We start from the raw sequence: 22,090 nt of genomic DNA, 5'->3' as shown, positions 1-22,090 counted from the left end.
TCACTCCCTGTGCAGTCAATAAAATTATTCATTTTCCCTTCACTTGTTTCTCATCAAATCCACTGGAGTTTAATGAGTTGGACACATCCCTGAATGTTTCATTCCATGGCTGTAAGGTACATAGAAAATAAGGGTATCATTTATTCTATAGAAACACTTTTGAAAATAATGTTACAGGAAAGGAGGCAACTCCTTGCATGTCAGATCCAAAACTGCATCTTCAGGGATGGAAAAGAAAAAAAAACCATTGTGCATAGTGTGTGTATGTGATAGGAGCCTGCAGCTGAAAGAGCAGGTAATCCTGTGACCTCCTTGCCTCTTAATAGTTTTTCAGATCACAATCAAATTTAGATTGACTATTAGGAAGAAATTATTTTTTGTGAGGGTAGTGAGGTACTGAAACAGGCTGTCCAGAGAAGCTGTGGATGCTCCATCCCTGGAAGTGTTCAAGGCCAGGCAGAGAAAGATGACACTGTCCTCCATGGATGGTATGGATCACTGTCTCTTCAGAGGTGATGTGGAATTGTCACAGCTTTTCCATATATCAAATTTCACTGTGAATCTGTTAAGTTATCAAGGAATTTGCTGATCTTTCTTGTGCAGTGAGGCACAGGTCCCACCAGCCCAGCTCAGATCCACACCTTGTGGTTATACCTCTCTGCAGTCTTGGCTTCTGGTATGAGCTGTGCCACTGGAATAGAGCACAGAGACACAAAAGATGAAGAAAAGAGAAATCCTCATCCTCCTTCCCTGTATTTCTAGGTCAGGTGTCACCATCACCTAAAGCTGGGCCCTGAGAACAGGTCAAATGGAGAGAAAATTGTTTCCTTTTCTCTCCCCATCATTCCTGGATCTTGATATCAGCTGAGGGACAGCAGCCAAGAAATAATTAGCAGCAGCTTCCCACGCCCCTCTCAGCTGTAATGCACCTGTGCTTTAAACTAAACGTGAGAAGCAAGTCAGCTTTCCCAAGGGGTCGAGGGTTTCACAACCTAGGCAGGGACCTAGTGCAGTGTGAATTTAGGAGTTCCGCAGTCTGATCAGTACCCAGATCTGAATTTGGATCCAGGAAAGACATGTAGTTTAAACATATAAAAAAATCTCTATTGAGATGCCATCAAGGATGTCCTAATATTTGTTTCCATGGTCTCCTGAGCTTCCTAAAGTTTTTTCAACTCCTGAAGAAATTCTGCTGCTGGCACCCTAATTAAACTCTGTAGAGATTGTAGTGGGGATACATGATCACTCAATGATTGCCTTCACTATGGAAGTTCCTGAGGAGACAGCTCCCATCCCAAGGTGCCACCCAAGCCAGCCACCCTTCTACACCACCTCCACAGTGCACCCACAGACATGGGAAATGTTTGTGTTGGTCATAGAGTCATAGAATCACAGAATATCCTGAGTTGGATAGAATTCACAAGGATCATCAAGTCCGACTCCTGGCCCTGCACAGGACAGCCCCAAGAATCCCAACCTGTGCCTGAGAGCATTGTCCAAACAATTTCTGAACCCTGGCAGGTTGGGGCTGTGACCACTGTCCTGGGGAGCCTGTTCTGTGCCTGATCACCCTCTGGATCAAGAATTTTTTCCTAATTTCCAACCTACACCTTCCCTGGCACAGCGTCATGTCCTTCTCTCAGGTCCTATCTCCATAAATCTGGGGAAAACCAGTCAGGATGGAAGGGTGGAAATCTGTGCTAAGTCAACAGATAACACTCAAATCCAGCACGTAAATCCCGTCAAGCCCTTCCCTTGATTTCTTGCTTTCATGCAAATCCTGATCAGCTCCTGGGGAAACCTCACTGGGATCTGGATGTCGAGACTGATGTGCCTCTTGGTGAGGGCCTGTCCACACCTCTGATGCTGAGGAAGCTTTGCTCTGGATGCCCACTTTGAAGTTGAGCTGCGCTTTCATTCGAAACAGAGCTGGGCGGCTCAGCTGCGGAGCAGAAGGAATTGCTGCTCCATGGCTGGTGGACAAGCTCAGGGAGACGTGTTAACAGCTGCTAATGTGCTGCAGCTCTGATTTCAATTTCGGGGCATTGTGTTTTTTTTTAAAAAGTCTTTTTCTTCTAAAAAATCAGACATTAACAGTTAATAACAAGGGAGTGTTTCACCGGTTTCGCTTTTGACATAATGGAGCAGGAGGCTTGGTGAACCAGGAAAGGCTCCACAATGCAACATCCTGGTGCTGACACGGAGCAGAGAGCAGATGAAAAAGCCCCTACTCTGCCTTTAATTTATAGCACATTTTATTACGTGACACAGATTTAATAAGTGAAAATATAAACATCAGGGTAACAATTACAGAGGAAGCAAAACTTGGAACTCACGTCAACGTACGAGGCCCCAAGATTGCATCCAGAACCTCTTATTTCTTCTGGCACTCTCCTCTCTGGGTCTCAAGTGCATTCTCCCTACCAGAGCCATGAGGCTGGGTGGTGGAGGAAAGCACTGTGATTGCTTCATTGTGTTTCTGTTGGGAGAGGCAACACGTGCAGAGGAATCTCTGCAGACGCTCACTTGTACAGTGAAGGGTTGGAGTAAATAAGACTTCAGCACCAATCAAAAAGGTTTTGAAACCTTTGAAACCAGGTGATTTGGTTTTCAATTAACTTCAGTGGGATAATGGAAGAATGATTGCATCCACACATTAAAGGTGTTGAGTGGATAGTGGACATCAGTTAAAATGCCACAGATAAACAATGTGCTTGCACCCATCAGGAAAAATTCTCAACAATAAGCAGGAAAATAGTGTATAGGAGATGGCCTGTATCTGTATTTGTTTTAGAAGGGCTGTTGCTGCCTTGCAGATCTGGTGAATTTCAAGGAAGTCACTGAGTAAATAGATTTTAAAAAATTTATATAAGTCATTCAGGATCTGAAAAATGGATCTGATAGTGAAGCTGCTTACTTTGCCTATGGGGAAACTAGGGAGGGATTTAAACTGTATCTACATGGTGGAGCTGGCTTGTCTCACCCTGGTCTTTTGCCAGGTGTCCTCTGTTAGACCCCTTTGCCTGTAGCCAGCCTTGGGAAGTGAGATACACCCAGAAGGTTCAGCCTGCTGCCCTGAGCTCCAACATGAGCCATGGGCAATGACTTCTGAGCTCACAGCCAGCCTGGGAAGTGACTCTCCACTGCTTTGCCTCTTTCAGCTGCCTTTTCCCAGCTGTCATCCCTGATGGGGAATGGTGCTGTTGCCTGAGGCTGGGTTACAATCACACACTTCTCCCTAGGGGCAGGATTAAGGTGGGAAAGGCTTTCATATAGAGAAGCACCAGTAACTCTCCTGTTTCTCATCTGAAACTAGAGCCTGACTCTGCAGTTTCTGCCTGTGCACAGTTTTGGGATATTTCTGTCAGCCGGCCTGGCTGCAGACTCTGGTCTCACACAAAGGTGGCATCTGCTGATGATTGCTGCATCCCTGTGAGCCAATGCCACCTGCCTCTCAGCTGACATCTGTGGATTCTTAGGATAACAGGCCAGATCAAATGTTTTCTCAAATGAAATTTAGGAGCCCCAACCGTGGTCTGAAGGTACCACTCAGGACAAGCACATCACATCAGAAAGTATCTTCTAAAGTTATGGCAAGCTAGAATGTCTTGAATTGGGACTTGAAAGAGTTCTAGGCAAAAACTTGGCACATCTTGTAGGGGTGAGACCTACCCCTTTGGTCTGTATGACCAAGGCTGTGATGGCTCCTGCAGGAGTGGATGCTTGGGTGGTTTCCCAGAAAGTGTTTTCCAGTCCCCATACAAAATGGACAAATCACTGCATGAAATGCTATGGTCTGTAGTGTCCAGCAATCTAAATAGATGATCCAAACGGCTCGTGCCATCTGCTCTTCAAAACTGTCACTAGTCTAAAAATAAAAAGCCTTGAATTTCCCCCTTTCCATTCTGCAGTTAATGCTTGGAAGGGAAAAGGAGACTGGTTCTGATTTGGATCCAAGGGACAGGTTAGAAACAAAATAATAAGAAGCATTAAAGTAAAAATGAAGAGTAGCCAGATCACTGAATTTTAAAAGAAAAACAAACACACAATAAAGCAATACCTCCATTCTTTGGCCCAGCTCCTGCTCCAAACCACCTATCACATCTCATTAGAACAATGTTGAGCTCTTTGGAAAAGAGGTGCCTGCCTAGGATCCACTTTCAAAGAAAACTGCTGGGAGTTTACTTAGAGATGAAGAAAAAAAATTAGAGCTTTTATAAGAACCAGAGAGAGTAGAATTCCTCACTCCAAAGCAATTGTTATATTTTAAATATTCTATTAAAGAATCCATTTTCTTCTCTTTCCTTAAATGGATGGGGATAGGTTTCAATGTACATCTTGAATTGGACTTCGCAGCGTTAGGATTTCCAGTGGCATTTGGTTTTGATAAACCTCCTTTTTTTTTCTTTTTTTTTTCTTTTTTTTTTTCTTTTTGCCTTGAAGCAGTTTGTTCTCTTGGCAAGAATACAGAGACTGGCAATTGTAACTCACTTCTTGTTGCCAGCAGTAAGGAAAGCTTGAGGTCCTCTTTTTCAGCTGTAGCACGTTTGGATGTTTGGAACTAGGGCAGTGAACAGAGGGGGAAAGAAGGAGGGAGAAGGAGAGGGAAAAAAAAAAGGACCCTAAATCTGTTCTTTTCTCTACTGTAAATTACAACCCTGCTTTTTTAATTTCCTTTTCCAGCACAATGTTATTCATTCACCTCCAAAATAAACAGGGGACTTAGAGAGTGAACAGTTTGGGAGAACAAACTGTCCTCTTTTCACAGTCTTTACCTGTCAAGAGCCTGATTAAACACATATATGCTGATGCAAGTATGGCATGGTGGGAAGCTTCTGCAACTTAAGGGTGGACACAAGGCTAATCCTGAAGTTCTGAGGTCTTCAGAGAACTGATGGGTTCTTGTTCAGCTGAGCTACTGAATGAGGCTAATTTTTTTTTTTTTTTTTCTGTAAAGGCTCTGATTTTCAAACACAAAACCTTTGAGACCAGCTTGGAAGAGATTGTGAAGAAAGACTTCCCAGTTGCTAAGCCTTTTGAAATCCCTGATTTGGGATGATAGACATTTTCCTTGATGAAAGGTGAATTGGGAGTTAGTAGTCCGTTACTAAACTCCAGTCCATTCTAATTCTATAACTGTGTGTTTACTGTTTCTGTTTGGCACAACAGGCCAGTCCTCTCCAACACAACTTCATGGATCTTCCAGAGTGGCCCCATGGAGGGATATGATTATATGTTTCCTGATGAGGAAGTCAGATGTTCCTGCTTCATAATTTTTATTTCCTCAGTAGATTTCCAGCATTTCCTTTAAGGAGTCTCTGTGGTCTGGACTGAAGCTAAAAGCTTTAGTAAAGGTAAAGCAGGATTCATTTCCCACAGGTCTTTTCCCATCCATTCCCTGGCCCATCTCCCACCCATCCAATGCTCTCTCACCCACCTACTGACTTCTAGCGTATCTACGGGGTAAATTTCATTGCACGGTTGCTAATCACAATTAGCCACCAGACTTACAGAGCAGGCTGAGGTGAAGGCTGTCAGCTCTGTTTATGACTCCACTGCTGAACTATTTATTAACCTCTTTAACCATCTTGACATGAAAATACATCCCAGAGCTGGGCTACTGGAGCTCTCCCTAAGCATGGTACTCCAGCAGCAACCTCGCTGGTGGTGGTGGCAGGTTTGGGAGAGACCCACAGGAGGCAAGAGAGACCTGACAGCCAGAGCTCTCAGTGCCACAGAAAGATGCCCAGACAAATACACTTTCAGCTGAAGAAGAAAAAAAAAGAAAAACAGAGAGGAAACCCACCTAGTTTTTGTCCATTTACTGTTTACACTGGGCTCACCGAACATTTTGAGGTAATCTTCTGGAATTTTCTTTCTTCCTTGCATGTAAGTGACTGGAAAGGTTCTGGAAAAACTTTTAGATGATTCCTGTTTATATAAGTGTGCTGTTGTTGTTGTGTGTTTCTTTTTTGTTTTTATATTTATATGTAAATAATGATGGAATACAAAATAATGACTGGTTTGTGGAAAAAACATTGGGAAGGTTTTCTGCATCCATCCCTATAAAGCAAAAAACAGGGGAGTTTGCTGGGTCCATTTCACAGGCAACAAAGTCAAAATGCAAATAAACACTTCTGTTTACAGCATATAATCACCCTGAGGAATTCCCTGACACAGGAAATTATTGAGGTAGAGTTGAAGAAGGTCAGAGAGATATTTTTAAAGGCTTAAGTGTTCATGCAAAGCAGCAACACACATTACACACTTTTTCTCACTGGCCAAGAAGATTGGTTAAATATTATGGTAATTTGTCCTGGCTTGTAAAGTAGGCATGTATTCTATTTTGCCATCTGTTGGGGGTTGGGCAGTTTTTTCTTATCTCTTTCAAGAACAATGACACTGCCAGGAAGATAATCTCCTGCTGATGGGCTATTGAATTACTCACTGTGGCTGGTAAGATTAGTTACATCATCCCATTGAGAGATGCTCCACCCAGAGGGAGGAGCCAAGCATCCCTGACACCATAAAACAAGCATTTCTGAGACCACAGACAGCCTTCTTCGCTGGATTTCCGAGAGGAATCAGGAACCAAGGCCCAGCTGCTCCTTCGCCGCATTTTCGGAAGGGATCTACACCCTTCTGCAGATCGCCGCTCCAGGAGGAGCAGCCACCTTTTGGCTGGACTGCTATCAGCACCCTGACTTCTCAGGGTGTCAGGTTTTTTCTCACTTTGCCAGTGGTTGTTTTGCTTGTACTAAATTGCATTGTTATTTAGTTTTTTTCTTCCTAGTAAAGAACTGTTATTCCCGTTCCCATATCTTTGCCTGAGAGCCCTTTTTAATTCTGAAGTTGTGATAATTTGGAGGGAGGGGGTTTACCTTCTCCATTTCACTGGAGGCTTTTGCCTTCCTTCACAGACTCCTGTCTTTTCAAACCAAGACATAATTCAAAATAAATGGCTACCATGCAAAACCTTTAGTGTAGAAAGGTGACAATTTTCACACTGTGGTTCACTGTGCAGCATTTAAAAAAGAACTGGCAGCCTAATCAATGTGCATTGCTATCTGGAAACACACATTTTAAAGATCAACAAGTTCCAGAGTGATACAATGATACTTTAGAGTTATGCCAATGTGTGTAAGAATTTGTAGTATCTTTTCAGAGATTTAGCCTTTACTTTTCTTACTTCTTTTAGTATATTTTTACAAACAGTAGTAGTTTGCCCTCTTTTCTTTCTCCTTCTTTGTGGAATACCATCTTAACCTGTTCAAGGTCACCATGCAGGTGTGCTATCACAGCCACTCATTCTGTACTTGAAAACTGCAAAACATTTGGAGGCAGGCCTGTAGCTGGGGTTGTCAAGAGTGATTTTTGAGTGTTGCAGTTTGTTGGAGGCCAAACCCAGCCTATTTCCCAGGCATTCAAACTCAGAGCACTGAGAACACTTTCCTTGAAAATTGCCTGCTCTGCTTTATCTCCAGCAGAGCCCCTAGAAATGATGCACTAAAAAGGAGCTCATCACTTCAGGAGAGTCCTATTTCCTCAGATAGGATTTTCCACAGAAGTGATTTGCTTTGATTTTTATTAGCCCTCAGGGCAACATGGAGAATGCAGGGAGGGTATACTCCACCACCGACTTCACAGCCTGGTATCCCAAGGGTACCAGCCATCCAAAAGGCACCTGGGAGTGCAATCATCTCTTCATTGCACTGCTGGAACTCACCCTGCCTGCTCCTGGTTGGGACCAATGACAGTGCCCAAGCAGTGTCCCTCCATGGCCTGGAATCAAGACCTTGCAGGCACCATGTCCCACAGACAGGATACATCCAGCATCCCTTTGAGAAGACTGGGATGTCATGCTACAGACAGGCCAACGTCTGTCAGCCTGGCTAGGGTTTAGATAAGACAGGATATTGGGAAGAAATTCTTGCCTGTGAGAGTGGTGAGGCACTGGTACAGGTTGCCCAGAGAAGCTGTGGCTGTCCCAACCCTGGAAGTGTCCAAAACCAGATTGGACAGGACTTGGAGCAACCTGGGATAGTGGAAGGTATCCTGCCCATGGCAGGGGAGTGGAACTGGATGATCCTTAATATTTCTTCTAACCCAAACTACTCCATGATTCCATGATTCTATTCTCATTCATCATTTAATAGCAGAAATGGGGCACAGTGGGCTCAAGGCTTGGATGCAGCATCTCATGTCCTTCAGCCATGTGTCCAGGTTACTGTTCTAGTACAAACTTGCTGTGAGAGGGAAATGAGAGGTTTCTCTGGTGAGGGGTGTTGTGCAGGTAAAGAGACCAGAGAGGACTCAGGCACCCCCTCAAGTCTTGCAGCACACAGACAGTGACAAACATCTCACCTCATTCAGACCTCTTAAGGGAAGGCAGCAGCTCTTTTTATGGCCAGATGGAACAGAACTTAAGACAAATCAAGTAAGCAGAGTTGTCTTTCAGACTAAGGCTTTAAACTGTTGCCAAGATAGAGAAATTACTTTTCAAAAGCGTCATTTAAGTCTGAACAAGATATTTTGAAGCAAAAATTAACTTTCCTTGTCTTTTCTTCATCTCAGTTCTGATCTGCTGTCATTTTGATGTCTTTCATTCTGGTCAGCAATGCCAGTAGAAGGCTGAAGAACAAATAGACTTCAATTTTACCAGCTCTTCCCTCATAAATTAGGGGGAGAAAAAAAAGGAAAGAGGAAGATATAATACCTCCATAAGTGAGATATTTATAGTAAACAACTCTGCCCAGTGCCTGTCCCTAAGAATTCCTATGAAACACTTGAAACAGATACTGAAGTTACTCTGGGGCAGAAGGTGTCTAAGCACCATTATGAACCTGCTGCCACCCATCACCTCCCTTCCCAGCCAACCTCACCCTCATCGGGGTTAAACATTCTGGTGGTTGTGTTTGAGTACCTTGTTTGAGTACTGGATGTTTGATCTCACTGCTGCTTCCACCAGGGGCAGCACAAGTGGGTATTTTAACAAACAAAGCCCAGCAGAGAAAGACTCAGACTGGAGTCAATTAAAGACTGCAGTGGACTGGAGCCACCAGACGTCATTCTCCATCACCACATCTCTATTGGTACTTTACATTTCAGGAATTAATTTAGGAAACCCAAACAATAATATTCTCTTTAGGGATTAGCTGGCTGCAGTCCTGCATATCTTGTGGGCTGACCCAAAAGTGTGGCCTACAGCCCATACAATGTCTCATCCTCTTGGTCTGTGTCTGAATCAACCTCCCCACATGAAAGCATTTGCAAAGGAGACTGCACTTCAGGGTTTATGGTGGGAGATGTCCTTGGAGGATGAGAAGCAACTGCAGAAGACTGACAATGAACCAGACAAGGAGGCCCAAGTACTGAACATCAGTTTAGCTGATTCTTTACACCCATCCCGCTGCCAGTGGATCAGGTTGGCTGCTCAGTCTCAGTCACTAAAGTTTCACAGGAGGACACAACCCTCCCTCTTTCACCTTGTTGGCTGTGCCATGAAATGACTCCTCAAGTTTGCCAGAATCAAGATTCCCTCAGGAAGCCTGATTACAATACAAATGTCATGGAATCACAGAATGGTTTGGGTTGGAAGGCGCCTTAAAAATCACCTTGTTGCATCCTCCCTGCCATGGCAGAGGAACCTTCCACTATCCCAGGTTGCTCCAAGCCCTGTCCAACCTTGTCTGGAGCACTTCCAGGGAGAGGGCAGCCACAGCCTCTCTGGGCACCCTGTGCCATGGCATCACTAACCTCAGAGGGAAGAATTTATTCCTCATTACTTGTACTTTAATCTAAACCTATTCTCTGTCAGTTTAAACACATTCCCTGAATGTTTCCAGTTCCACAGTTTCTTATGGGAGCAAAGGGATGAGTCCTCAGTTTTGTGAAAATTTCTTTCAGAAGTCAGGTCTTTTAGAATTTTGGGAAATTGTTCAAATCTCACTGAACTGATAAGAGACAAGTGAAAGATCATCAAGACTTTTCAGAAGTACAGAAAGATAACATTTATAGTGCTTCCCTTGTCCACTGATGTAGTCAGTGCTCCTCTCCATTAAAAATCTTCCTTCCATATCTTTAGGAGTCCGATGAGGCTCATGAGTTCAGGTTCAACCATTCTGAGTTTTTTATTTCAAACAGTGGGATTTCCCCAAGCTTTTGGTGTAGTGCAGCAATTAATTTGTCCTAAATTTATGTGTTGTTAAATTTACAATTCTTTCTTTCTTGTGTTCTTACGCTAAGGATGGGGCTTCTCCAAAATAGGATGAGGGAAAGAACCACATCAGAATGACATTAGAGATTAACCAGAGTCCTGCCTCTGGAGGCTTTCAATCAATTGGGAGTGACATTTATTTGACCAAGACAAAAGTTCTGTGGCTCTGATTTCATTGTCACACAGCAGCACAGATCTGGAAAAACTAAGCAAGGGGCTGTTTAAACTGAGATTATAACAGGTCCTTTTTTCTTGTCCCTTTGGAACAATAAATTGGCTTAAAATACAAGACGATACCAAATGCTTATTACTCCTGTGGAGAATTAATGAACCATGGCATCCAAACTATCGAGTGGTCAGACCATATGTTACTAGAAATGGTGGATGCTCTGTATTGGTTAGGGATGTTATGCATTTGTGATTAAGGCTGTGAAACTTAACCAATAAACACAGCTGAGAAATGAGCATAAACAGTCAATCCATATGAGGGAAACTGCTCACGTGAAGTAAATGTAGCAAAATGCAATTTAATGAGCCTTGTAGAGAAGACTTGCTGCATCCAAGAAACTTTCCCACAAACTAATATTGGCTGAGACCAGCTGCTTATCAAAATAATCCTTGGTCTTACTGGACAGGGGTTCTATACACGAGGAGTGTAAGAGAAGTCTGACAGTAATAAACTTATCACCCTTGGGATATTTGCTGCTGGCAATAGGGATCTTCCCTGCTACAACTTGTAGGGCCAGGCAGCAGGGATCAACTGCAAAAAAGATCATGGTGCAGGTCCACCCTCTTGAATGGCACCAGCAAGCCCAGTCACTGTTCTGTGCCTCAGTTTACCCATCACTCTAATGTGATGCTAATACATACAGCTTCCTGGGTTTAATTAGCATGCCAATGAATATCTAAGCATTTAATCTTATGCATTCCCTCAAATCAGAGCAAAGCTTCTCATCACAGTGAACACCTTGGGGTCCTGGATGAAATGCCTCTGAGTGCTTACAAAATTTTGGTGGAGTTCCACCAAATATGAATACAATCATAGAGTCACAGAATGGTTTGAATTGGAAAAAAACTTTAAAACTATCTAATTCCAACCTCCTGTGATGGGCAGGGACATATTCCAGGTTGCTCCAAGCCCTGTCTAGCCTGGCCTTGAACACTTCCAGTGATGGGACATCCACAGATTCTCTGGGCAACCTGTGCCTCACCATCCATACAAAGAACATTTTCTTCCTAATATCTAACCCTGTCAGTTTGAAGCTATTTCCCCTTGCCCTGTCAGTTTGAAGCTCCTGTCCCAAGCCCTTCTCCAGCTCCCTTGGACCTCTTTCAGGCACTGGAAGGGGCTCTGAGGTCTCCCTGGAGACTTTTCTTCTCCTGGGGAACACCCCCATCTCTCCCAGCCTGTTTCCAGAGCAGAGGTGCTCCAGCCCTGCAAGATCTTTGTGTTCTCCTCTGGACTCACTCCAACAGATCCATGTCCTTCACGTTCTGGGGATCCCAGAGTTGGATTTGGTACTCCAGGCATGGTCTCAGAAGAATGGAATACATAGGGACAATCCTCTCCTCAACCTGCTGGCCTTTGGGTGCAGCACAGAATACATGGCTGCCACCTAAATTCAACACTGGGGAAAGCTGTGAGTCAAACATGTCCCCAGGGTATGGCTCAGCACAGTCCCCAAGCCATCATGGTCCCAAAGGAGCACACCTCATCTAATGCCAGCCCAGCACCACTGTTCCTAGGAAGAGAATGAGCCCTCCATCACCCAGGGAGCAGTCTCAGACTCACTGACAGATCTGCCTGAGATAGCTGGTGCACTGATTTCCCTGAGTATCCTGATTTTCTCAGGATGTTTCCATGGGTAGTAAAAAAAAAATTATGGAGTTAGAATCATAGAATAGCTTGTGTTGGAAGGCATCTCTAAGGGACAACTAGTCCAATCTCCCTGAAAAAGAACAGGGACATTTTCAACCCTACCAGGTTGCTCACATCCCCCTCCAACCTGAACATTTGCAGTTCTCTGTGGGAACAAATAGCGTGATGTGTGCTATGTACTGTTAAAGCACCTTTCAAAAATTACATCTGAGAATTTTGGAAAAATGTTCAAAACTCGCTGGACTGAGAAGAAATGAGCTGTAAGTGTAAGGCTGTCATGACAGGCCTGCTGAAAGCCTGGTGGCAGCAAAGCTGAATTCCTGTTATATACACCAAGTTCCTTCTAACTCCTTTCAGCCTCCACTTGTTTATTATTCTTCCCTGGTTTACAAGCTCCAAAGAGACTTGACATAGATTATTATACACAAGAAGGCTCAATGCATCTTGAGATGGATTATTTCCTTCCTTCAGAGCTACAAGAAGGCTGGAGTTGCTCATGATTTGGTATCTTTTGACATTTCACTGCAAAAGCTTACTTTTAGCACAGTGAGGCTGCAGTGTGGTGAAGTCTGACAAGCACAGGCCCATTTACCTGCTGGCATCTCCTGCACTCAGGTCCATAATGGAGTTTGCTGTTGCTGTCAGGCCTTACATCTGGTTTTGCTGTTTAGAAAGTGCTAATTTTGACCTACAAGAGCACTGAGAGTTGTTACAATGTCCATTCCTGTGAGGCAGCCTCATTTTGCACAAGAACCATATGATGAAGAATAAGCAGTAAGAGAAAAGGATAAAAAAAGTAACTGGAAAAGGCAAGCAAAATACTGCTGAGTTGTTTGACATGGTTTCTTTATTTGTTTGCTAAAGTAAATAATTTCTGAGCTATGCAATCATTTGGAGGTTTGAAATAATATTTAGGCTCATGGATGTCTGAGCCATTTATTGAGAGCTTCAGGACTCAGACCTGCTGGACAAATGGATCTGTCTGAGTCTGCCTGTATTTCACATACAAAGTGGGGAAGTTTCAGTTTTCCAGAATGAAAACCCTCTTTTTGAGTATCAGAATTGAAGAAAATTGGTAGTATCAGATGGAAGATAAAAGCTTCACTAGGAAAGATTTGTTATTAGCATTTATTACAACCCTAATAGTGTGTCATGGCTAAGACAGCTCAATGAGGAGAGGCTACACCACAGACAAGGTCATTAGTATTGAGTCAGGAGCATACGTGTCACATTTAAGTTATCCAGCCACCAAAATGAATTGGATCCTGTTTAATAAACAGGTTTTGGTAAGATTATGTTGATCTGCAAGATGATGTTCTTGAAAATTACATCTGAGTCATACTGTGCTATCAGACTCCAAGCAGATTGTTCTCCAGTGGTGTTGAGGTATTTTATGCACATATTCTGATAAAAAACATAAAACAGGTCTCATTGCAAATTAACATTTCCAATGTACCATACAGAATTCAGCCTTCTGGATTATTCCATTTTCCAGTGAAGTACAGATTATAATACAGCATGTGTTCTGTTTTTAAAGCAATTATGCTTAAATATACTTGTTCTTCAGTTTAATTTTCCTTCTGAAAGCACAGCAGTCGTCTTCTATCAACAAATCCATTCCAGAATGTTTTGCTAGCAACTGTTACTAGGGCTTTTTCCATCCAAATTGGAAGCTTGAGAGGGATATGATCAAATCTTGAGCATGGCTAAAGATGTTTGCCAGTAGCTAAAATACTGAGTGAGCAAAATATCTGCTCTTGGATGTTTTTAAAACAAGGAAAAGCCATCATAGCTTTAGGACATGAACTTCATCTGCTTGTCATCCTGGAAAAACAGGAGTCACTCTAGTCTAGCAATGCTTTCAGACAGGAAGGAGCAGCTCTCTGGTCCAAGCAATCAATGGCCATAGGACAGAATGACTGGAAGATCATTGGCATAAAGTGATAGAACTGTGGTGTGGACTCCAAAAATGCAATTATAGAAGGTTTCTTCACAAAACAGAGGTCTACCCTTCATGCCTTCTCCTGCATCCCCACTGCTGCCCCGGTAGATGTGACCTGGGGACAGTCAGGTGTGGGTGCCGTGTAACCCTGGCTCTGTACTCAGAAACAAAGGCAAGCTGTGTAGGAAAGTGGCAAAGCAGACATCTAGCCCCATGACTAGCCCCTAATGTTGAGGCAAGACACCATTTAATTTTGATTTAATTGTTTTACCTTTAATTGTTTTACCAGTCACTGGAAACATCTTGCTTTTTCCATTCTCTCTTTCTTTATTTTTTCTCATTTTATCCTCATCCCATTGCAGGGGGTCAAGCAGAGTAAACAAGCCTGTGCACAGCTGGTCGCCAAGATTTTGGGCTTGTCACCCAACCAGTGGATGACACACAAGTCCCTGTTCCTTAACCAGTTTAAAACAATAAGGATTGTTACTAGTCAGCATTTTCGCACGGCCCATTCTCTCTGTGCACACATGTCTACGTGATTCATGAGGTCTGGCTTGCTTCTGAGGTCTGCTCCAAGAGCTGTTTCAGGTGGCTCTGATGTTATCAGGAGTAGCTGGAGAAACAAAGGCCTTTCTACAGAAAAATTGGCAGGTAAGGAAATAAGGAAATTATTTCTAACTCATTTGTTTTAAGGCATATTTATCACACTCAAATCTAAACATATTGATTTATATTATGGCTTTGGCATCATAAACATTTGATAGGATTATTTATTAACATTGAGCTGTTCTTTTTTGGCTTTCCAAAACAAACTTCTGAGGAAATGTTTAAACACACACACACACACACACTACACAATTGCCTGACTGCAGCTCACCTCCTCAACACAACTGGATTGTATGAATATCCACGTCTTCCATAAAGCATTCCAGCAGTCAGGGGTGCAGACAGATCACAGAATCAGCCTTCTGAGCTAAAGCTAAAAAAGGACCTGAGTGCTACTTCCAACTTGGTATTTTACAGGGATCCTTCAAATTCCTGTGGCCGAGGGCTATGAACGTTCACATTAGCGCTGGCAAAGCCCCGTGGGTCTCAAGTCTCCACCAGAGAAACTACACCAGCCTTGAAGCTGTCATCCTGCTGAGCCCCCTGTGCCACATCTGAGGCAAAGCAGAGCTCTCAGGCTGCTCCTTCCTCGAGGACCTGCTCCAGGGAACACTGTACTTTGAGCACAGTTATTGTACTTCTCTGGGCACAGATGTTATGCTTGGCTTTTCCCAACCAGAAGGAAGTAGTGGAATTTTCTAATCCTGCCACGTGTGCCTCACCATACCCCACAGGCCGGTGACTGAGCTGGACAGGTTTCCTGCTCATTTGCCCACCCCAATGAAGAGATGCTCAAAAAACTACCCCAAAAGCCAAGTTGTGGGTTTAAGTTCCTCAAAGGAGTGCAGGGGATGTCTGAGAAGACAATTCTCCACAGTCTTATTTCACTGTCAGAAAACCAATTCATTGTCCTGAAGGTTTCCATAAAACTAGGCTAGAGTGATGCAGGTACCTAATCTAGAATATTCATAGCTGAATATCCCAGCTCAAGACTCCCAGATAGCCATAGAATCATAGAATCACAGAATTGTTAAGGCTGGAAAAGACCTCCAAGGTCAGCAAGTCCAACCTTCAAACAAATCCCACCAGGACCCCTAAATCATATCACAAAATGACACATTTATTTTTTTTTTTTTAATTTTAACAATTAGCTTTTGAACACCATATCTTCCTTCATCCAGGACCAGGAATCTCAGAGCCCTGAGTCTTGCCCATCTTCCTATTTTCTGCCAGTTTCCCCAGATATTTTTAAGCTCTCCTTTCTGTTTTGGGCTTATCCTATCCATTCATGTAATCTGCTTACAGAGATCCTGAGTGTCTGATGCCTGGGACAGCCTGAGTCTGCACACAGATATAGTTCTAAGTGACTTTCCAAGAGTAGGAAGAAAGTGAATGCAAGAGCCAGGAATGGAAGCCAAGTTTCTTGTTTCATAAACTCCTGAGTTAACCACTTCTGCTCATAAGAATCAAGCACAAAAAGAGCACAACAAAGGGGAGTGAGAAAAAAAGCTTTCAAAGCACCAAGCCCAACATCACCCATTCAGATTTCTTGAACGTCTTGTATTGCCAAACATTTATGGCTTTGAGCACTGCTGGAATTCTCTAAACTGGTGGATAATTTTCCCCACAAATTTTATTACTGTAGAATTTGATTTTGTTGCCATTATGCATCTTGGTCAGCCCCACTTTTAGCCCCCAAGGCTGAAAAGAGACCTTAAGCTCTAAGGGGACAGAAGGCTGCCAAGTGCAGAAACTTTTATTTCGTTTCCTTTTCCTTGAAAATAAAAGGAAATGAGCAGATGAAATGCACATTGCTCCCTCAGTTTTTTCTTTTTAATGAAATTTTCCTTCCCTTGTGATTCTCACTTTTCCCTGCTGCACTACCCAGGACAAGGTAACACTGACTATGAACCAGACCAAGTGAGAAATTCTCCCCTCAGATCATTTTCCTGCTAGAAAAGGCAGGTTTGCTTCTATCTGAATGGTTCCTGGAGGTGGTTTGGTTTTGGCAAATCTTGCAGGAGACCTAAACAAGAAGTTGCACTTGAAATTTGTGTATTTTCTCTTGGCTCAGAAGGATGCTTCTTACTTTTTAGTTGCAGATTTAAGAAGGCTTGATGAGGACTGTGGTGCTCAGTGACCACTGTCTGTGGGTCTGTCAGAAGGGAAATCTGGTGGCAAATAGGACTGGGTCTGTATTTGATGAGGTTTTTTGAGGTAAAAAAGAAAGTGAAAGGGTACCAAGATGGGCTTTTCCCCCAATTTAATATGCATTAAAGTAATTTCCACAGCAGTTGTTACAATGAGAGTCTACACATTTTTGAACAACCATCTACTCTAATTCTTGGGGAAGGAAAAATACCTAAATGAATAAACCCAACAGCAGTGAAGAAGAAGTAGTGTCCTGGCTTCTGATCAGCAAATGGAAAAAGATATATATATAAAAAAAGGTGGCTCCTGTAAAACATAGGGGAGAAGGAAACTCCAGTAAACAAGACAAAACAGACCTAATTGGAAACAGGCCCCCTCAGCAGCATTCTGGATTGGAAGGCAAGGGGAGAGAATAGGAGAGCTGCAGAGAAGATTGGAAGAACTGAAAAACTCAAAGAAAACCAAGGGGAATTGAATAAAAACAACAGTCTGCTTATAAAAGTAAACAGAGGGGGAAGGGAGAGCATGCAAAGGGAAAACAGATGCACAGTGAGACAATGCTCGAGAGACAGAGGGAGATGAAAGCTGTCTAAAACAAGAGGGGAACTCAGAGGGGAAAAAGAGGAACAAGCAAAAAAATCCAGCAGAAATATTAGTAGCACTGCCTTGGTGACCTGCACACAGCAAGATACCTCTGTTTGTACAGGCCCTGGGGAGGCTGGGGCATTTTATTGTCACAGAAGGGTTTGCCATGGGGAGCACAATGAGGAACTTAAAATACAGTAATGTTGTCTTACTTGGGATTTGTTTTAAAGTTTTCTCCCTTCTTTGTCTCAGTCTTATAGATCTGAGATGGAACAGATGAGGAGAAACTCTGATATCAGGTCAGGATATCCCTCTGAGGTCTGGCTTCCACCTAGAGGATTCAAAGCGGGTCCCATCTGCCATCAGAAGCTGAGCATCCTCTTCCAATAGGCTCTGGGTGCACAAAAATTGCATAGGCGTGAAGCCAGGTTTGCAGAATCATGATTTCCACGCATAGGTTAGGTTATTTGTGGGAGTAGGTCCTTTCTGCTAAATAGGTGCACAAAAATAACATGTCACAGAAAAAATCTGCTCTCTGGCTTCTGTGGAACCTGTTGGAAACCCACAGTGTTCTGAGTACTGCAAACAAGAGCAGAAAGTGTTCTGATGTGAGAAGTTATTCCGAGTTTTAAATCATAAAGATTAGAGTCTTACAAGCTTATTCTGGGAAGCTGTGCAAGGAGGTTTAAAATATTGCTCTTCCATCTGTCTGTTCTTGTTCTCAGGCAGCTCATTTTGGTGAGTCAGTACAAACTGACTCACTTTTACCCAGATTGTATAGGACAAGGGGGAATGGCTTTAAAGTAAAAGAGGAGAGATTTAGATTAAATGTTGGGAAGAAATTGTTCCCTGTGAGAGTGGTGAGGCCCTGTTGCTGTTGAGTCAGGGATGGAAGGAAAGACTTCATTCTTCAGAAGGTGAGCAGAAGGTGTTTAATGGAAAGTAGTGTGTCTTTTATAGCCCAACTCAGTAAGCTGAGACTTGTTTGGTCTCAAAGTGAAAACCTCTCACACTACTGGTGAACTATGAATAGCACACTCTGGAGAGTCATATCTATAAACAACAGGTGCAGAAAGAGAGATGATAATTGTTTTAATTCTTTTCTCTAAGTTTCCCAAGCTCAGCCTGGGAGAAATGATCTCTCTTCTTTCTTCAACTGAATTGAGAATATCCACAAGGCCCTGGCACAGATTGCCCAGGGAAGCTGTGGCTGCCCCATCCATGGAAGTGTCCAAGGCCAGGTTAGACAGGGTTTGGAGCAACCTGGGATAGTGGAAGGTATCTTTGCCCATGGTAGGGGGTTGAACGAGACGAGCTTTCAGGTCTCTTCCAGCTGAAACCATTCCATGATTCTGTGATTCCATGATTCCATGTCTCTATGATCATAACAAGGCATAGTAGACAGAAAGGATCTCTTTTGTCAGACTCTGTGGCATGCGTTTGACTTGCTCCCTTTCAGAGTTTAGGGATTTCCAGAGCTTTGGATGAGTCTCATTGACAGCATTGGCAAAAGAGAGCAAATGACTGGGTCTGGAAGCCAGAGGAAAAACTCAGTATCTTTCTCAGAATTATGATTTTGGGTTAGTGCTACAGCATTAAGTGATGCTGCTGTGTTATTCCCATGTAGTAAAAAAGCAGAGGATTTATAGATCAGACTTTTATCTTCTTCCAGCCTTCATCTCTCCAGTTTGTCTCATTGACCTCAAAGGTTACGTCTCTATTAATAAAACAAACACTGGCAGGATTCATTCCTGTGCTTGGAAACTGACACTCTGGTTACTTCCACTCTATGAAATTCTGTCAGCTTTAAAGCTGCATCCACATTGGAAGTGGCCCCAGAAGTGTGCCTGTTCCCTGCACTGTCCTTGGGAGCAGTGGGAGAGATACGGCAACCTGGCAAGGGCCACTGACACGGAAACCACCAGGGAGATCTGTCCAAAGACCTGGCTGTCCCTAATGTGACCAAGATAAAGAGCAAACTGTCCTGTGACTGCTCATCTCTCTCCATTAGTTCTCACTCTGCTGATACCAAAACCAATAGAAAATGGTTGTACCTGTCAGAAATACACCCAAACCCTGGTACAATTTCCTTTATTTTCAAAAAAAAAAAGGAAGAAAAAAAAAGGTCCTTTTAAGATAAATCCCCAGAGACATATATAATTTCCTCACCTTGTAAAATTTCACTGGTTTGCCCCGAACTATGATGTTTGCCAGGAGAATTTTGGAATAAAATGAAATCTCTGTCCAGACAAAAGGGGTAAAGTTCCAATTTTTCCCTTCTGTTTTGTTTAGAGAAAGTAATGAACTTTTTTGTCAGGACCAAATTCCCTCATAGCCTGTCTCCTAGAAATGAATTTTTGGATCACTTTTGTTAAAAGGAACAAACTCCACATCTCCACATCCAACAAATTTTTTGATTTAGGACATAGGTGTGGGCCTATTAACAAGTTAGGAATGCACATGATGCTAGGTTGAAGATCCAGCTTTGCCCAAATGTTCAGGGAGTGATCAGATCTGTGGTTTTGGTTCAGCTCCATCCCTGGTTTAGAGGGAGGGAAGCAGTTTGGACTTTGCTGATAAAAGAAACTCGCACTTGCATCATTTTATACTGGTAATATGCTAAATACACCCCAGCAGATTCATAGGGCAAGGAAGCATTTCAAGTATTGCAGTGAGTTAACTGAAAGGAACCATAGGAAATATATACCAGAAGTTAATTTTTTCCAGTTCTTTTCCAGCTCTGCACCCTGCCTGCGTTAGTTCTTGTGCCGGCTGGCTTATTTTCACTCAGAGCTGTTTTGGAATCGTTATAAAACACAACTGGTGTGCCACAAGGACGTGGGGAGTCTCTCAGCTTATATTTTGCAGATGTCCATAATTTAACTGGACCAGCAGGTGACCAGGATTCCAAAGTCACCTTATGATGGTGATCAGCTCATGAACATGGGCAGGTCACAGCAACACATCGAGCCCTGCCCTCGGCCCTTTCCATCAAGCCAGCCATGAATATAAGATGTTCTCTGCCTGAAATCTGTCCCTTGATCTGTCCCTCACAACCTTGAGGTTGAAGTTCAAAATGTAATAGTGCCTCCTGGCCCTAAAATATGTGTCAATCCATCTAGGTGGTGGTTTTGCTTAAAGGTAAAGCAATCCAGGGAGTTTTCAGGTCTGGATGGAACAATCGGCGATTATGGAGTTTATCTCACATTTATTAGTTGTTAATGGCAGTGCTTCCAGAGAGCTAAGCACATTCTAGGCAGTCACACAGCATCTTTGGGCTGCACCAGGTGGTAGTTCAAGAACATGGAAATACTAAAGGAAACAGCAACAATAAAAAGGTGCATTTAAAGTGGGGGGTTTTCCCTTTGTCATTAAAGCTCTTTTGAGTTCCTGCTTGTCAGAGAATGGCAGTTTCTCAAAGGTGGAAATATCCATAGGGAAGGGAGCTGAAGGATGACCTGGATGGGCATGGTGAGGTCAGCTGGAGCCTGGGCTTGACCCTCTGCTGGTGTAGGGAGTCCCATAACCAACAAGGATTTTTCTATAATCTGGGCAAAAAACCCTACTGCTTGGACAGAGCCTTGGTGACAGTGACAGAAGTTGTGACCAAGAAGGACCAACGCTAGTGGTGCTGGGGTCATCTGTGATGGCTGGTGATCCTGAAACCATGGGAATACAGCAGCTCCTTTTCAGTAGAAAACCAAAATCCTGAAAGGCTGACATCCTTTTGGGCACTCCTGCCCATCAGTGTCCAGTGCTGTCCTGGAAGCAAGGATGGAGGAAGGATTTGGATGTCCCTTGACTCTGCCCAGTCTGATAGAGCACAGAAAAAAAGAATCCTTCAATGTCTTGGGCCATAGAGACCATAGAGATCATCTCATTCCAGACCCCTGCCACAGCCAGGAACGCCTTCCACTAGACCAGATTCCTCAGGGCCATATCCAACCTGAAATCTCAAATGACATCCCGGGATGAATGAGCATTACATGGCAAAGCGAAGTCACTGAAACTCAGTTTTGGCTTCTCCAGCATGGACTGAGTAATTTCTGAGCAGAGTTTTTCACTCACCAAGACATTCTTTAGCCTATTCCTTTGGGGGCTGCCATGTGACAGGACAAAGCCTTTTCCCTTCTTCCAGAATAAAAGTTTCTTCCAGCAGGTAAGAGAAAATTCTCATTACAGTGACTCTCTATGGCAAAGACATAGTGAGATGGATGGCATGAAGAAAAGATCAGGGAGCTAAACATATCACTTTAGTATTTCAATACATACTTATTGATTTGGGGGTTATCTCCTAAGTTCAGAACCTGAAATTCAGCTCTGAATTCTTATCGACCTGACTTGGGTGGGCCTTTAACCTGTCAGGGCTTTTCCATTTGGAAAGTATCAGTAACAATACCAGGTAGCCTCAGTAAATGCAGAAAATGCCTCCCTGAAGTAATGTGCAGATCAGAGAGAACAGTCTTTGCAATGTCCAGAAATTGCAAAGGACTGTGTAGAAATGGTTTTAAATTATGATGTATTACTTTCTTGGGGTAATCCCATATTTCGGAGTTATCTCACACCACATCCTGTGTCTCTTCAGAATAAACCAGTGACAACAAAACCCAGATCAGATCCTGATACACAGATCTCTGCCCAATAAACTTTAAAAGTTATTTGAATTATTTATACACATTTATTTGCAATAAAGCAGACTGCTGCCAGTGCA

General features: G+C 43.2%; 1 long non-coding RNA gene across 1 annotated transcript; it reads right to left on the bottom strand.

Annotated features, from left to right (window-relative positions):
* Window positions 1–20,567: 20,567 nt before the first annotated feature.
* LOC135297872 (uncharacterized) lies at window positions 20,568–21,637 on the bottom strand. The gene is made up of 2 exons (XR_010359799.1): window positions 21,448–21,637; window positions 20,568–21,325 (listed from the first exon to the last, which is right to left on the bottom strand). It is a non-coding gene; the product is annotated as an uncharacterized LOC135297872 (long non-coding RNA).
* Between the last annotated feature and the right edge of the window lie 453 nt (window positions 21,638–22,090).

The sequence above is a fragment of the Passer domesticus genome, chromosome 3 (assembly GCF_036417665.1).
Source record: "Passer domesticus isolate bPasDom1 chromosome 3, bPasDom1.hap1, whole genome shotgun sequence".
NCBI classification, from domain to species: Eukaryota; Metazoa; Chordata; class Aves; order Passeriformes; family Passeridae; genus Passer; species Passer domesticus.
The sequence above is the reverse complement of the archived record's forward strand: the minus strand, read 5'-3'. Positions and strand labels throughout refer to the sequence as shown.